Below are 18,719 nucleotides of genomic sequence, written 5' to 3'. Positions count from 1 at the left end.
AATGAGCACGAAATAAGAAAAGAATGACAGCTGTATATATCAGAGTTGCTGGAAGACAGGAATAATATTGCCGAATTCTACCAAAACTGTACTGACGGCCCAGAAATTATGAAATGCGAGGCAGAACACGCTATAAATAATGCTAAAATTAGAAAAGCTTGTGGCCCAGATGATACAGCAACTGAGTTGCTGAAACTAATAGAGGATGATAACATAAAAGTAGCAGTAAGACTTTTTAATTCAATGTATAACACCGGAGTGATTTCCACAGATTGGCTCAAATCAATCTTTGTCGCAATACCTAAAAAACACAATGCGAGAAAATGCTCAGATTATCGATTAATTAGTTTAATGAGCCATACTCTTAAAATTTTCCTAAGAGTACTTCACAACAGAATTAGACGCAAATGCGAAGAAGATCTCGAAGATACCCAATTTTGTTTTAGAAATGCTATGGGAACCAGGGAGGCACTTTTTGCGCTTAACATCCTATTACAAAAACGCCGTGACCAAAGAAAAGACGTATTTGCATGTTTCGTGGCCTTCGAAAAGGCATTCGATAAAGTACAGCATGTAAAATTAATGCAAATACTGAAAAATATCGGAATAGATGACAAGGATATTCATGTCATTTAAAATTTATATTGGAATCAAACTGCTATCGTACAAATTGGAGATAACTACACCGATGAAATCTCCATACTACGAGGAGTCAGACAAGGTTACAGTTTGTCGCCAACATTGTTCAATAATTACTCGAACCAGTTATTTAAAAAGGTACTTGCGAGACAACCATATGGAATAAAAGTCAACAGGTAACTACTACAAAATAGACGCAATTTTTATTATCAGACAAATAATAGAGAAGTCTATTGAATATGGAAAACCACCATACATGTGCTTTGTAGATTTAAAAAGTGCTTTTGACAGGGTGAAGCGGAATGACGTCTTAAATTTATTACAAGCTGAACAAATAGACCATCAGATAATAAGGACAATTAATGAAATTAAGAAGAACAACAAGATCAGAGTTATAATGCCAACAGGGGAAACAGAATGCATAGAACTAAAAGGAGGAATCCGCCAAGGAGACTCGCTCAGCCCATCGTTATTCAATATGGTGATGAATCAAATAATTCACGAAATAAGAAAACGACACGGATACCACATGGGAGCGCATAAAATCACGATACTATGCTATGCCGATGATGCAGTACTAATTGCTGATAACGAAGATGACCTACAAAGGCAGCTCAACACCTTCAATATCACAGCAAACAGTTAATATGAGAATATCAGTAGAAAAAACTAAATGTATATTGATCAGTAAAGAGCCGCGTAGATGCAAACTAGAAATAGACGGCAAAATTGTAGAACAAGTAATGAAATTCAATTACCTAGGAGTAGAGATCACTAGTGACAGGGATATAAAGAACAGAGACCACAAGACAAGCATCAAAAGCGGCAAGAGTAAGTGGTTGCCTCCGAGAAACCATATGGAGAAACAAATATCTGACCACGGAAAGCAAAATGAAAGTATACAAGACAACAGTAAGACCAATCCTAACATATGCAGCGGAGACAAGTACCGATACAAAAAAGACGAAACAACAAATCAACAATATCGAAATGAAAGTATTAAGATCAATAGCGGGCATATCATTAAGAGACAGACAAACCAACAGAAGTATACGCGAACAATGCAAAATTCAAAATATTAACAGGTGGATAAAAACAAGAAAAAAAACTGGAACGAACATGTGAACCGAATGGGACCAGATAGATTAGCGAACATCTGTAAAAACAAGAAGCCGTATAGCAGAAGACCGGTTGAAAGGCCGCCAAAAAGGTGGAAAGATAATGTACAGTCAACAAGGACTGAAACAGAACAAGAGGCAGACAAACAGGAGTAATCCTAGTCGCACGAAGAAGAAGAAGAAGAAGGGTAATTACTTAATGTGATTAGATATGCAGAAGATACAATAATTCTGTCAGATAATATTGAAGGTCTCCAAATTCTGCTTGATCGTATTCACGAGGTAGGAGAGGAAATGGGCATAAAAATAAACTCGAACAAAACCAAATTTTTAATGTTTAGTCGTGACCCACATCCCGATGCAAAGCCTTAATTAAACGGAGTCCAAGTTGAGAAAGTTCACAAAATGACATATTTGGGAACTGTGATAATGGACCAACTAGATCCAGACATAGAAATAAAATGTAGAATAGCTATGACTAAAACTTCTTCTTCTTCTTTAAGTGCCGTCTCCCGATCGGAGGTTGGATATCATCATCACTAACTTTACTCTATCTACTGCTGCTCTGAACAGTTCTATAGACTGCATTTAAACCAGTCTCTTAAATTCTTCAACCATGACACTCTTTTTCTTCCTATACGCCTTCCTCCTCTTATCTATGACTAAAACTACTTTTATGAAAATAAAGTCATTTCTTTGCAATAATCATCTCAGTTTAAAATTAAGACAAAGAATGGTTAAGTGTTATGTTTGGTCCGTACTTTTGTATAGTGCAGAAGTGTGGACGCTAAAAGGATCGATCATGAACAAAATTAAAGCATTGGAAATGTGGGTTCATAGACAAATGCTGAAGATACCTTGGACAGCAAGAAAAACTAATGACGAAGTACTAAGGAGCGTCAAAAAAGATAGAGAACTGCTAAAGACTGTTAAACATCGAAAAATGTCTTATCTGGGACATATAGTAAGGAGAAGTCGATATAAAATATTACAACTGATCCTTAAAGGCAATATAGAGGGCCGTAGAGGTATAGGAAGGAAACGGGTTTCTTGTTTGAGGAACATTGGACTCGGATATCAAATGCGGGACAATTATTCCATATTGCAGAAGATCGAAAAGCCTTCGCAATGGTGATCGCCAACGTCGGATAATTCTGATATGGCACGCGAAGAAGAACAACCATCAACTACCCATCCACCATGATAAACTTGATATCGAAATAAACAGACTGCGCTCCAGATATCCTCCATTGCTAAGAGTCAACTCTCAATCAGAATACGCTAAACAGAATAAGAACAAGAAGCGGTAGATGTGCTGACAGCTTATATATATATATATATATATATATATATATATATATATATATATATATATATATATATATATATATATATATGGGGATAAGCCCTTACTCCTGTGACTGTGGTGCGCAACGTCAGACCGTCCGTCACATTGTTGAAGAATGCCCCCGAAGGCGATTCCCTGGAGTTTTCGATGAGTTCCTGAATGCGACCGAAAATGTTTTACATTATATTAATAATACATTAGATGTTCATTTGTAATACTTCATGTAACGTTTCATATTGATTTTTAATTATGTGTTCTTATTATATACCTACCATACGATAAATAAATATATAAATAAATTTTTACTTTTTTCGAGTTACGTCCCACAACAGGTGGTCGTTAAATATTTGGAGAGGCATTGTTGGATCATACATTACTGGACCTTATTTTTCAAAAGGGTTACTGGCAATGAGTATCATAGGTTTTTAACAACCAAATTGCCTGGCTTGTTAAGGGGATGCTCACTTGTATGCTAAATAATAACTACAGCGACAGTTGGATCGGATACGGTGGAAGACTTTTTTTGGTACATCAAGAATATAGTAGAATAAAAGATTCTTACCTTATAGTATTAGACGAAAAGCAAATTGATATCTTGGCTTTTGACGATAAATCTCCGAAGAGCCTGGTAGTTATTGCTTGCAGTTATTAAGAAGCAATTTATTGTTCTGAAACAAGAAATAATGAAGTTTAGGCTTATTTAATACTGTTAGGTTCATGGAATGATAATAGTTCGAACACTGTTAACAACTATAATAGGTACTTTGAAGTACCTCCTATATCCTGAACTGTTAAAAAAGTGTTCGGTTTTATAATATACAGCCAGGTCAGTTAAATTAGATCAAAGTCATTATTAATCTGTTGATGTATACAATTCTTATATTTGTTACATTATACATAATTTCGCATTATGTAACCGCGGCTTTAATGTTACTTTTTTCTGCTAGTAATGACGTCTATCTTGTCATTTGTAAAAGCTGACCATTTCATGTTTTCTGTAATATAAATATCCAATTGTGTCTTAATGATAAATACCGTTGGATCTACTTAAATCTTTAGGTTATGTTCCCAGATTGGTGCTAAATTGTGTATTTATCAGAATTTGTGACACATGAAAGATTTAAGACCCGTTTACACGGGTAGAGTAATGATGCAAGTACTTGGTAGAGTAGAGTAACTCTACCCGTAAAAACGCTCAGCGCAGTAGAGTAGCAAGTAGAGTGCATAGTAGGTGGTAGAGTACAGTGACTAGCAACATGTGGCAAAGTAACTCTACTCTACTACCACCACCACCGCCAAAATGTCCACTCGCCTGCGCACTCTACCCATGGAACGCGGTTAATTCTGGTAGAGTAGAGTAAGTAGGAGAGTGCATAGGGACGCTGTCATTCCGGCTGGAGTTGTATTTTGTGTAAATAGTGAAAGTGAAGTTCACCGATGATGAAACTTTAAAACTTGTAGAGATGTATGTCGAATACCAGTGTTTATGGAATTTAGGTAGTGTACACTGCATAACTAAACACTGCCAGAATTGGGAGGTGCCTTAATTAAAACGTGTTTGCCGTCTATAGCCCCACAGCAATTTGGAAAGTTCCAATGCTCCTTGAAACCCTCAGCCACAGTGTTCCATTCGTCTCTGTAAAGAACCTGAAACCAAAATTTAAAATTCCCTCTTGACATTTACTAATTTAGTTTTTGTTTTATTTTTTGTTTATTTTAGGAAACAAGCATTTCACACAATACAGAGTCGCAGGATCCACTCAACACAGAATCACAGGAAGAGGAAGGGACTATCGATGATCCAGATCAATCAGTGGAAAATATAACTCTACCACAAACATCGAGCTGCCAACAAACACCATCTCGTAAGCAATCGGCATCGGAAACATTTAAACGACAGCCTGCAGGCAAAAAGCAGTGAAGGACCTTCAACAGGTTAGTCAAAATATCCATGACGACCGGATGGACAGCAATGAGAACGAAGCATTTGGAAATTTTGTTTAAGCGAGCTTGAATAATTTACCACCGGAACAAGCTGTGGTGGCCCAACATGAGATTCAGGGAATTTTGATGAAGCACAAACTAAGCGTTTTAACCTCAGCAAACTGCTCAGTACTCCAACTCAACACACTACCAAGTTTACCAGTCCACATGTCTCACAGCACCCCTGCATACTCTGTTTCATTAGGATGCAACTCTCACCATTCATTTTACACCAATTCTCCACTTGGCAGTCCTACGAGTAGCAGTGCTCAGCAAATGGCGTCATCGTCATGGAGAGTTACTCAACAGCAACAGTATCCAGATGGTAACTGTATCCATCTACAAGAAGCAGCTGTGAATCCTGAAGATTCAGATATTCTGACACGTGCTATGCAAATGACTAATGGTTTACCACAGGTTTACTATTTTAACGGGACTTGTTTCACCGAAGTTTCAGTGGTGTACCTCTTTCAACATTTATCTGAAGGACTGTTTTGTTATTTTACGAATTTTCAATTAAAACTATTTTTTGTAATGCGTGTACCTATTTATTCACCCTGTTATTGCAACTTACCTTTATTGACTCCCCCAATACTTCGGAGATTGCATCACACACCTCGGGGACCAACTTTGAAATTGCAGGTCTTGAAGCCCTAAAAAAATGAGAGAGTCTTCGATAGCTGTTCCCGGTAGCTAAAAAATTCAATGTAATCTCAAGCTTCACTCTTGGTTTTATTGCATCCCTCATAAACGGGTCTTGTCGTTCGATTTTGTCATGCACCATATTCAGAAGTTCTTCGAATTTTCCTGGGGTCATCCTTAGACACATCTTATATTCCAAATAATATTCTAAGGCTAGTTCTCTTAGCAGAAGAGCAGAGGCCCCGTGTGTATTCCTTCTTTTAAGCCACTCTCTCATCCACTCCGTTCTATGTTTGTTTACCTCATCATCGATAGCTTCAGCGACTTCAGTTACAAATGCATTTGCAACTGTAGCTAAACAATTTTGAAACAATTTTCTTTTTCTTGAATTCATTTTGCACTAAACGAACACCCACCCCACACTATACTAGCATTAGTACTATACTTGTAACTCTCCTCGTGTGAACGGTATCAAGCCATTTTTGGTAGAGTAGCAAGTAGAGTCGACTCTACTCGCTACTCTACTCTCCTCACAACTCTACCCGTGTAAACAAGTCTTTAGAGGTTCGTCAATAAAAGTGTTTGTAGAAAAGCTAAAAAACTAAAAATATCAGGAAATACCTCTATTACCTCTGTAATCGTAATGCCATTCGGTAACTGGGAATTTAGAGTTAAACTTCTACTTGAGCAAAATGAGGTCATAGAGTATTAACCGAGGAACCCCAGCAGATGCTGACAAATTAACTGCCTGGAAAAAGAGTGACCTAGAAGCCAGAAAATTCTTGTAGAGTGTATTTCGGTCAGTATAATTGCGATGATCCGAAGTAAGACCATTGTAAAGGAAATAATGGATACTTTAAATGGGACTTATGCCAAGAGTGAAGTAGCCTCCCAGGTGTAGCTCCAGAGGAAATTAAGGAACATAAAGTATCAGGAAAGTGAGTCCTTGAGCAGCTATATCGTAGAATTAGAGCAAACTGTTACTGATTTAAAAAATGATGGTGGTAAAATTGATGATGGGGAAATACTAAATCAGCTTTTAGCCTCTATATCAGAGTGTGCTGACAGTCATTGATGTCATTTTTCTCTCAATCAAACACCACAATCACAGTTAAAAACACACAGTCAAGTGTATCGGGTGAGGAAAAGCGACCCAAGGCTAATTCATCATTGGAGGGGAGTGGTGATGCTTTTTGGAAGCATAGATTTCTTATTATGGTAAGAACTCAAAGAAAATATTCAAGAAGAAATTCGTCATTTGTATGGAAAGATTGGACACAAGACAGCAGAATGTTTCAAGAATAAAAGGGAAAGTCCAAAGGTGAACATTACCGAAGAAGAAAGTCACAACGACATAAGGTTCATTACCTATTTCCTGAAGAAAAAGCAAATAACAGCCGGAATACTATAATTAGGTTTATAGTTGATTCAGGATCTACCAATTACTTAGTTATTGAGCAATTAGGGCAAATTCTAGTGAATAAAAACAGTTTAATGTCTTAATTAACCTATTTTCAATCAGCCTATTGAACCACATATATAAAATGTTTACCCGAATAATTACGACAAGACTAGAGAAAAAGTTAGATTTCTACCAGCCCCGAGAACAAGCTGGCTTCCGCTCAAAATTCTAAACAAACGATCACCTGCAAACAGTAAAAACCTTAATAGAAAAGTCGCTAGAATATAACAGACCACTGGTACTTATCTTCGTAGACTTTCACAAAGACTTCGACACTGTGGAATTAGACAGCATTATAACTGCTCTGAACAATAGTAGAATAGATTACCGGCTCACAAAGCTAGTACAAACATTATACCAAAACGCCACAATGCGTGTAAAACTACATGATACCACCAGAGAAATTCATATCAAGCGAGGTGTGAGACAGGGCGACACTCTTTTACCTAAATTATTTATAACGGTCCTCGAATACGTCTTTAAAATGCTAAAGTGGGAAAATAGAGGAATAAAAATAGATGGAAGAAATGCTCAATCATCTGCGTTTTGCCGACGACATAGTACTTAGTACCGAAGATCTGGGTGAAGCACAACAAATGGTACAATAATTAGAAAACGTATCTTCAACAATAGGTCTAAAAATGAACATCAGTAAGACCAAATTTATGACAACTTTAGTTCCCAGCGAACACCTAATCATGCAAAATCAAGTGGTAGAATTGACAGAAAAGTACATATATCTTGGTCATGAAATCAGAATAGGCAAGGACAACCAGACGTGCGAATTTCAACGACGAATAACACTTGCTTGGCCGGCGTATGGTTCACTAAGAGACATCTTTAAGAGCAACATCCCGATAGCTATGAAACGGAAGACATTTGACCAATGCGTTCTTCCTATTATGACATACAGAGCAGAAATGTCTTAATAAATATTGCAAATCTATTAATGTTTGTATTTTGTGATCGATTTCCGAAGTGGAAATTGAAACGTCAATAAATTTATTTTAAACTTCAATTGTGGCTCAGCTAAAATAGTAAATATAAAGGCTGGTGAGTTTGTTACGGCAAATGTTTTTGTTCGATTTTCGGTTGTTAGGTGTCTATTGGTCGAATTGCTGATGAATAACGCCTAAATCTAGTGGTCCAAGATCCCAGAGCGATCAGACATAACTTATTTTCACACAGATGAAACCTTAGAGTCTCAGTAGCGTCTCGCGTGCTTTGAATACCTGCGTATTTATGAAACTTGCTGAGTGACACCTGGGCAGGTACCAGGTGAGAAAGGTAACTAAAAATAAGAGCTATTTAACTTAAATTTACATAACTGATTTTTATACATATTTTGTAGAATATTATTTTGAAAATACTGTAATAAGTGTCAGACACTTGTCATGGACCAGAACTTTTGTCAGACGCTTTAAAGCTCCACTAAAATTAAATGAACTTTACTTACTTTTACATGTCTGATTTTTAAATATGTTATTAATGGAACTATAATAAAGTTATATTTAATCAGTCAGACAAAATAGAATGACCAAACATCCCTCAAACACAAAAATTAGTTAACTAGAAGTATGAGCGCGAGAGTGCTGTGCGCATGAGCCACAGAGTAAAAAATTAAAATTCATTAAGAATACTTACTGTTTTCGATCCGATTAAATATTTTTGCATCTCTATTTTTAATATGATGAACTCTAGCATTAAGATAAATATTAAAGTAAATTATTGTATTGAATATATTTGGGATAATTAATTAATTCGGAGCAATTTGGTTTCATCAGAAATTATATTTACTTTATTGTAAAAAAGATACTAGTTAGGATAATTTAAAAAGAAATAATTTTTGTAAAAAATCTTCAACTGGGATTGATTGAAACAAACATTTTTCTATATTTTAATTATCATAATATTCATTGTCGCAATTATTACAATTTTCATCATTCAACCAATCATGATGCTGCTCATCCGAGTCATCATCTTCATCATTATCAGTTATGTTGTTGCTGGCTGGTTGTTCTGCAAAAAATAGTTCAAAGAATTAAAAAGCAGAAAATCACAAACATAATAAATTCTAAACCTGAAAACAAAGTATAATACCTGAAGTTTGAAGGAATTCACTAACGTTTGCTGGTAATTGGTCACCATTAAACCAATGAAAGTGATATTGGTTTTCTTCTAATCTCTAGTCATTGTGTTCAGGAGTTAAAATGGTTGGTTGTTTTGCATTTGCATTATTCCATATGCTAAAAATGTAATTAGCACGGCGGAATTGTTGGAATAACTCACTTTAGCATGGTGGTAAACTGCTAGCATCAAAATTTTTTAAATTTTTGCGATCGAATTCTTCGTTATTATTAGATACGCTGTAATTATTTAAAAACAATTGAAGCCGGGCAGCATTAATGTTGCACGTATCAGGAAAACTATAAATTTCGCAGATAAATTTTTGGATTATTTTGAAAATATCTTTTTGGGTGGCTTCATCGGTAAACAACTCTGATTCTCCAAACTGCATGAAAGCTCGCTGATATTCACGTTTCTTCATTAATATATTGAATGGTCTTTATTTACCCTTTTTAAAAAAGGCGGGATTAAAGTCACATCCAGTTAGAGCGTGAAACCTTGGCAAACTTCTACATAAAGATGGTCCCAAATACTCGTAAACCTTTGTCAAATTAATGTATCTCTGGTTATTTCCGGTGCCTGCGTTTAACCATACATTCGAATCATGATTTTTTAAATTATGCGTATATCGTAACATAATTATCGCAATGTCTCACTCACTCTGAAATGCAAGCACAGCACTCTCGCGCTCATACTTCTGGTTAACTAATTTTTGTGTTTGAGGGATATTTGGTCATTCTAATTTGGCTGACTGATTAAATATAACTTTATTATAGTTCCATTAATAACATATTTAAAAATCAGACATATAAAAGTAAGTAAAGTTCATTTAATTTTAGTGGAGCTTTAAAGCGTCTGACAAAAGTTCTGGTCCATGACAAGTGTCTGACACTTATTACAGTATTTTCAAAATAATATTCTACAAAATATGTATAAAAATCAGTTATGTAAATTTAAGTTAAATAGCTCTTATTTTTAGTTACCTTTCTCACCTGATACCTGCCCAGGTGTCACTCAGCAAGTTTCATAAATACGCAGGTATTCAAAGCACGCGAGACGCTACTGAGGCTCTAAGGTTTCATCTGTGTGAAAATAAGTTATGTCTGATCGCTCTGGGATCTTGGACCACTAGATTTAGGCGTTATTCATCAGCAATTCGACCAATAGACACCTAACAACCGAAAATCGAACAAAAACATTTGCCGTAACAAACTCACCAGCCTTTATATTTACTATTTTAGCTGAGCCACAATTGAAGTTTAAAATAAATTTATTGACGTTTCAATTTCCACTTCGGAAATCGATCACAAAATACAAACATTAATATATTTGCAATATTTATGAAGACATTTCTGCTCTGTATATCATAATAGGAAGAACGCAATGGTCAAATGTCTTCCGTTTCATAGCTATCGGGATGTTGCTCTTAAAGATGTCTCTTACTCTATAGTATTTGTTATTCATTTTTATGTATAGTTAGGACTAATAACAGCTTGACCTAGTTGTATACATAAAAGTCATATTTTTTGTTAAATCTAATTTTCACTTCCTATAAATTTCTTTTAAACTCGTTTAACTGTTTTATTTAAAAACAAACATTTACATAAAGACGTTACAACTACTTTCTAAACCTGACCAGTCGTACTCGTAGGTTGCAATTAGACATAATCTTTGACCTTTGAGTTTTATGCGAATTAATTATCAAAGTGAATCATGTCGATGAATTTTATTGGAAACAAGTAACTGAACAAAGAATACAGTGTACAGAAAGATAAAATTGCGTGTTATTTTGTGGTAGATAATGATAATTATTATCTTTCCTTGATTACAAAACTATTTTAACTATTATGCACTTGAATCGGTCATTTTAAAAACCACATATATCCAGTAGTAGTGCTTTTGAGAAAAACGAGAAAAACTGTTTTAACGCAATATATTGTTTTAGAGACCAATTATTGTGGCTTGCTACTAATGTACATAATATATGCAATGCTTTCTATCAAATGTTGCAGATTTTAACATAATACTTTTTTCATAAAACACCATTAAAGTCGATGGATATATGTGGTTTTTAAAATGACTGATATTTACTACGTAAACTTGGGTAAATTTATCATTTTCTTGTCTTTACTACAAATTTTTTGGTCAGGGTAAGCTTTCTCTACAGGAAAACCAGAAACAGTATCTGTTATTGAAAGTTTAAACGAATGTTGTGTAAAACCATCTATGAAGTTACGTGCGATCACATATCCTTTTGTTGTATTAGAGTAAGAAAAGTGATTGAACGATGCAATGGTGAATGCTTGCTTTTGATCTTTTGGTACATCTCTGCTAGAAGTTTCCACGGATAATCACGTTCTTTTATAGTATTTAGGCCACCATCATTTAAAATCCTTTATGAGGCTGTTATTTTTAATCAAAAATACGGTAAAATTATTTTTCTCACTCGATGACAGTACTAGCTCCACATACTGAAATGGTGTATAAATTCGGTCAAATTTCTTTAATTTTCGCTTAATAACAGCAAAATCGCGGTCATATGGTATATATGAATTTCCACGAACAGGAAAGTATTGATCCACGGTGTGAAATATACCAAGTTGAACAAAAACAGAGAACACATTCTTACCGTAGTGTGGTTTTTGTTTGACCCGGACATCCATCCATGAAAATATGAAGATGTTTTACCCCTGCAGATAGAATTTTCTGTTTCATAATGAAATCAACAATAAAAGAACAAACCTCATTAGGATATTTCCTTCCTACCCCTTCATGATATAGGTACAAGAAAGATTTCCCAGTTTTCATATCATGTATATTAAATATGTTGATAGTAAATTGTTGCAGATAAAAAGTTTCCTGTACTGGAATGCACGGGAGCATCAGATTTTGCATATAATCTACAAAAATACCTCCAACAGAGATCATTTTGACATAGTTCTGTGATTTCTTTTACTTTATTATAATTTTTTTTGCAAATGGACCATTTTTTCTGCTATAGCTACACGTTTTGCAGTATCATTGAGGGTTTTTAATTTGAGTTTTAAGTCTAACTCTTCACATTTACAGCATGTATCCACTTGTGGTCGCCCAAATAAAAAATTATAATTTTGTTTGAACACTTATAAGTAAAATTTATATTTAAATGTTAAGTCAGGATATAGCGCCACAAATATTTCATGCATGATTTTCACATTTAATTTTTTATTTAAATATTCATATTCTCCACTGGTATAATGCCCTTTTTTTCTGCGAAAAGACTTAATGTGTTCTCGAATTTTTATAATAGTAGAAACAGGTTTGGAAATAGCTGGCGTTCTTTTGCCACGTAAATCTTTTTGCGATTTACCAATAACTAATAAGTTACAAATACGACGTACTCTGTTGTCTGTTATCCCGTGTAATTTCACAAAAGCTTCTTTACACACATATTTTCTGCCAGAAGAAAACAATATTGAATATGTATATGAGGAGCAGTGTGGTTTTCTTTTTACACTTGCTCCCTGTACTGGACGCCTCCGAACAACAGTTTTATAGGTGTAATAAGATTTTGTAAATACGTATCTTGTTCATCTTTTGTGGCAAATCCTCTAAATTTTGCATACACTTCTAACTTTATTTCATCTGAGAGTTGATCAATACACTTCTTTCTGCATCGAAAAGTAACATTTTATAATCAACTGTTTGACGTTATGAAATAAGAAATACTTACTTGCAACTTTTGCCTTGTTCAATTTTGGGAACCCTATTTCCTTTATAATTTATATACTCTATACCTTGCACCCGAGCTTTTTTAACTATTTCACCCTTGAAGGTAACATTTTTTACACCCTTTTTACGTCTTTCTTTTGATTCAAGTACGTCGGTATCCATTTTCACAGAATTATTGTTGCTTTTAAATAGTAATGTCAACATTACAACGAGCGCGCTTCCTAACGGGTCATTTAAAAAACAACATATATCCCGGATATATGTGGTTTTTAAATGGAGTGAATATTTTTGGAATGCTTATATCACTAACTAAGGATGGGATTAGTGTGATTTGTTCACGAAATGATAGAGGCTGGTACAAACTACATGATAAGGTTGAAAAGTTATTTTTGATAAAATGTGGATATATGTGGTTTTTAAAATGACTTATACTTACTTATAAAACGACACTTATATTTTTTGTTAGAGGAGATTATTGCTCTAGCAGTGACATATACCGTTTCTCCGTTTTTGTTAATGTAACAAGTTACTATGATTTTTTGGACATTTCCTGACTTGTTTGTTCTTTCTGTATTTGATTAGTAGAGTAGTGATTATTGTATTATATATACGAGCTTTTTTTTTTTAATTTTCGACCACTTTTGTAGAGGTGTCCGCGGATTTTTATTAAATTTTAGAATATCATTGTAAAAAAGTAGCCTATAACTATTTTTGTAACTGTCTATGTGCCCCTGGGCATGAGGTAAGCCCCTCGAAAGGGTGAAACATAGCCTTTTACCCTATTTTTCAAGAGCTATATGACTGAACTCAGTGGACCAATTTTAACTCACAAGGTCTTATTTTTTTTGTTATAATGTCAACTTTTTGATGAAAGATTAAAAAAATTTACAAAGCCGCATAAGATAAGTTTTATTTTATAGGTCAAGAAGAACGAACGGCAGTAACTTTGGTTCTTGACCACCTTAAGGCTTCCGAAACGCTTGAAATTTAGGTTTTGGTATCTATTTTAATAGGTATTTCGTTGAGTCTTAATATTTCAGAATATTGAAACAGATGAGAGAAATCATTAACGAATATATGTGTTTTCTTACTTAAAGGTTAAAGTTAAAGGTATGAGCCAAGCAATTCAATAAATTCGTCGTCGGTTTTTCTGTCCTATGTATATACGTGGGCAACTGAAATAAGGTATCTCGTAGACACCATGGTCGTCATTGGGGATTTGGTCTTTTACGGATCTGACGAGATTGGACAACTTGGAGTGAGTAGTGAAGATGGTTTTGATGTTTAGATGAAGAAGAGTTTTACTGATCTTGTCAGTGACACCTTTAATAAAATGTAGACAGATTTTGGGTTGATCCGGCGGCAAGGTTTCTTTTTTGGATGGAATTGGGTTTAGATGTTTTTGAATGCTCTTATTGATTTGCGTTTTGTGGTAGCCGTTTTGTAAGAGTGTTTGCCTTATTGAATTGATTTCAGAAGTCTTATGGAACGAGAAATGAGAGTGTTGACAACTGAATTGAGGCGGGGTGATGATGATGTGATTGAGCATTAAGATAACGGTTTGTATGAGTGGGTTTCCGGTACACAAAATAAGAAAAACTGAGTTGGCTTTTTCTGAATAAGAACATCAAGGAATGGCAAAGATGCTTCAGACTCAACTTCTATCGTGAATTAAATACTAGGCTGCTGTTTCGAAATGTTCCATGAAAATATCAGCTATTACGAGAGAGAGGGATCCCATTGGAGCACCTTTGATTTGACGATAGAAATGATTTTGGAATGAAAAGTATGTATTAGACATGCAGTGTTTTATAAGAGTTATTGTGTCTTGGGGGATTTAATGTTAGTCCAAGATGGAAACGGTTTCATCGATGGGAATGTTGGTGAACAAAGAAACAGTGTCAAAACTAACTAGTGTATCTGAGAGTGAAATAGAAATGTTTTTCAGAAGATCAATAAAAGGAAAACAGTTTTTGACAAAGGAAGAAGCTTTTTCGGCTAATGGTTATATCGTATATATTTAGAGTTCTGGATGATTTTTCTCTGAATATAAGAAATTTTTTGATGTCTGAAGGTAGAGTAGACTTATTTATGATAGATTTGGTCGTTTTTTCCAGATAGGTGGTGGGATTGTTTGAGACGCGTTTGTATTCTGTGGAATTGAGAAGTTCGAACATTTTGTCGAAATAATTAGAAGAATTAAGAATGACGGTGGCATTACCTTTGTCGGCCGAAAGGATGACGATGTCAGGGTTGTTATAAAGTTCTTTGAGGGCGCGTCTTTCTGAAAGACTGATATTTGACGGTGGGGGTTTGAAAGTACGGAGAATTCTGGCGACATCTTGTGTGGCAACTTCGGCTTGGTCGGAAGGAAGATGAGAAATCGCTTCTTCAGTTTGACAAATAATTTTCTCAGTTGGAATTGAAAGAGGAGTGACAGAAAAATTGAAACCTTTTGACACAGCTTTGGTAGCTGAATCGGATATGTGAATATCTGAGAAATTGTGAACAACAGTAGAAGGTTGTTGATTCGAAATGGGCTTTGGATTTTGTTGAGAGATAACTTGGTCCAGTTTGCGTTTCTGGGTTTGGGTTTTGTTGTCAGATATGTGTTGGGTTTTTTGGTGAGAAAGACGATCGAAAGTGTCCCATAATAATGGATGGATATTCAAAGAGTGGATGTCGTTGTAAATTTTGAAAAGTTGGGAATTTGTTGTATTTAAGATGCGTCGGGTGGAATGAATTGAATTTCGAAGAAGCGAAAAACCAGTTGCTCTAAGAATTTTGGAAATTATTGAAGATTTAGTGTGATGTTTAATTTGAAGAGATTTTGGAGATAGGTCTACGAACATAAATAGGAAAAATATAACCGTTTAAATCTATAAGTATTCACACATGACTTTTTCTAATGCCTAGTTCCTACATTAATAAATTTCACACATACCCTTCATACATTTATACATTGTGTTCCTATATTTCACTTTAGTTACTGGGCGAACTTAAGTAAATTGTGTTTCTATCTTTTCTCTGTAATAACTTTTCAGAATACGCCACTGTGTTAACCTACATAATCATTTCAAGAACAAAGTAATGTTTCAGTTTATTTGCACATTTCATTTCCACTTGCTATCATTAGTATGATTCATGATCATCATAATATCAAATTATGTAGTTGGCGTATGCATGTTTTATATCTTTCAACACTTAACATGAGCTTCTATAAGCAATAATTGCATAACTTTTAATTGCAGGATAACTTATTTCAATTGCTTCTGGTGAAACTTCCAATATACATTATAGTAATTGTTAATTTATCTACATCAGGTTAAAACGATCAGTAATGTTTATAATATAGCCATCGAAAAATAGTCATAATCACCACGTGAATGACGTGAAATTTATAGTTTGACATTGTCAATATAAAGTTTGGTTAGGTTTATATTTTAATAAGCATTTTTGGGAAAATTAAATTGGTATTATGATAAAAGTTGACTTAAGCCAATCTGGTAATATCCCCGTGTCATAAATTCTGCTAAAGGGATCTTACAATGTTGTAATTTCATTTTCTCCCAGCAACTTTGGTATTTCAGCAATCACCCTATCAGGACCAAGTGCTTTTGTATTTGTACTGGCAATCTTCTTTCCTGCACATCCTTTAATATATATTTTCTTTCATTAAAGTTTTCCTCAATACATTCTTCTTTGCTTAGTGTCCACTTAATCTTTTCTTCAGGTGTTTTATTGTTTTATCATATTTTCTCTCAATAATAACTGTTTCGTTGTTCATTCTTGTAACATTTTTTGGCTCAGTTTGATTTTACCTACCAAAATATTGTGATCTGCTGGTGCTGGTATATCTGCACTTGAATAGGTTTTTACTGCTACTCTCTCTCTCTCTCTCTCTCCAATGGCGCTACAGCCCAAATCGGGCCTTGGCCTCCTCCAAACTATGCCTCCAACCTTGTCGGTCCCGCGCCGATCTTCTCCAGGTTCTCACGTCTAGCAAATTTTGCGCGCCCGCTGCCACTTCATCCTCCCATCTTTTCCGTGGCCTTCCTTTTGGTCTTGCGCCATGCATTTTACTATCAAGGGCTCTTTTCGGCAATCTTTCTGTCTCCATTCTTACTACATGACCAGCCCAGCGAAGTCTCTGAAGTTTAACGAATTCTGAGATCGGTGTCTCTTTGAACAGTTGGTAGAGTTAATGGTTATACCTGGATCTCCATATTCAGTTTTCGTTAATAGGTCCAAATATCTTTCTTAGGACTTTTCTTTCGAAGACTTCCAGTTTTCTTTTTGTCTCTTCTGTCATCACCCATGTCCCGCATCCATAACATACTATTGGTCTGATAATAGTTTTGTAGACCCTGATTTTCGATCTCCAGTGTGTGTTTTTGGAGCAAAACACATGGTCGAGTGAAAAATAAGCTTTGTTTCCCTTTACTATTCTTCTTTGGATTTCTGGTTCTTCTGTTCCATCCGTGTTTAATGTAACTCCTAAATATGTGAAACTTTCTACCGTTTCAATTTTGCTGCTACTACTAAATTTATGTACCTTTTGTTTATAGATATATGTAGTATGTTTGATTTACTGCTTAGAATTATACAATGAGACTTTTAAAGAAACATGCAATCAAAGAGGCAGAACCAATCATTTTACGAGCAGAAGTAGAGAAAGCTCTTAATCAACTAAGAAATAAAAAAAACCCAGAGGTCGATGGCATACCAGCGGAGATTCTACAAGCAATGAGCGAGATTTACGTGTATGTAATACTGGATATATACAACATGATATGAGTCTCGGGTGAATGACCTCAAGAGTGGTGCGAATCAACCTTATCCCTTTCCATAAAAAAGGATCACTAAACGTACGCAGTACTACAGAAGCACTGCATTTATTACCCATGAAAGCTAAATCCTGTTATATATAATCAATTAACGGCTAGAGAACTTTCTAATTCCAGATATAGCCAATGAGCAATGGGGATTCATACCACGAAAAGAGAGACATATAATAGAAAAAGTGTTTTAGATTACACAAAGGCTTTTGATTCAGGTAAATGGGATACCCTCTGGAGTATAATGGAAAATATGGGAGTACCTAACCACCTAGTTAACCCAATAAGAAATTTGTATGATAAAAACTCAGCCAAAGTTAAAATACAGGGAATATATTCAGATGCGTTCAAAACAAAGAAAGCAACTAAACAAGCGTGCATATTCTAAATATATAATGAAAAAAGTATTAAACGAATGGGATAGAGGAATCACTATAGGAGGCAGAAAAATCAATAATCTGCGATACACAGATGACACACTTATACTAGCAGCAAATTAAGTTGAAGCGATTACCATCACCAAATGAATGGAAAAACAAAAATATGATCGTAGAAAGACAAAATAATAATCTACCGCACATATACCAAGTGGCGAATTTCGACGTGGTAGACAGATTTGTATACTTGGGTTCCCTAATAACCAACAATGGCGATTTCTCTTCAGAAATCTAGAGTAGACTAGCAATGGCCCGAATCACAACTGTTAAATGAATTAAAATGTGGAAAGACCGAACAATAACAAGGAATACTAAGCTCAGGTTGGTAAAAGCCCTTATTTTTTTCATTGCAACATACGCAGCTGAAATATGAACTCTCAAAAAAATCGATAGGAGTAAGATCGAAGCCTTTGA

General features: G+C 35.0%; 1 protein-coding gene across 1 annotated transcript in view; it reads right to left on the bottom strand.

The window, feature by feature from the left end:
- TP53INP (Tumor protein p53 inducible nuclear protein) overlaps positions 1-18,719 on the bottom strand; it is a 322,855-nt gene that overhangs the window by 241,551 nt on the left and 62,585 nt on the right. Inside the window, exon 2 of the mRNA XM_072543963.1 lies at positions 3,668-3,773. The gene's annotated coding sequence lies outside the window, so the exon portion shown is untranslated. The remainder of the gene's footprint in view (positions 1-3,667; positions 3,774-18,719) is intronic.

This window comes from Diabrotica undecimpunctata, chromosome 9 (assembly GCF_040954645.1).
Source record: "Diabrotica undecimpunctata isolate CICGRU chromosome 9, icDiaUnde3, whole genome shotgun sequence".
NCBI classification, from domain to species: domain Eukaryota; kingdom Metazoa; phylum Arthropoda; class Insecta; order Coleoptera; family Chrysomelidae; genus Diabrotica; species Diabrotica undecimpunctata.
This window is presented reverse-complemented; position numbering and strand designations above follow the sequence as displayed.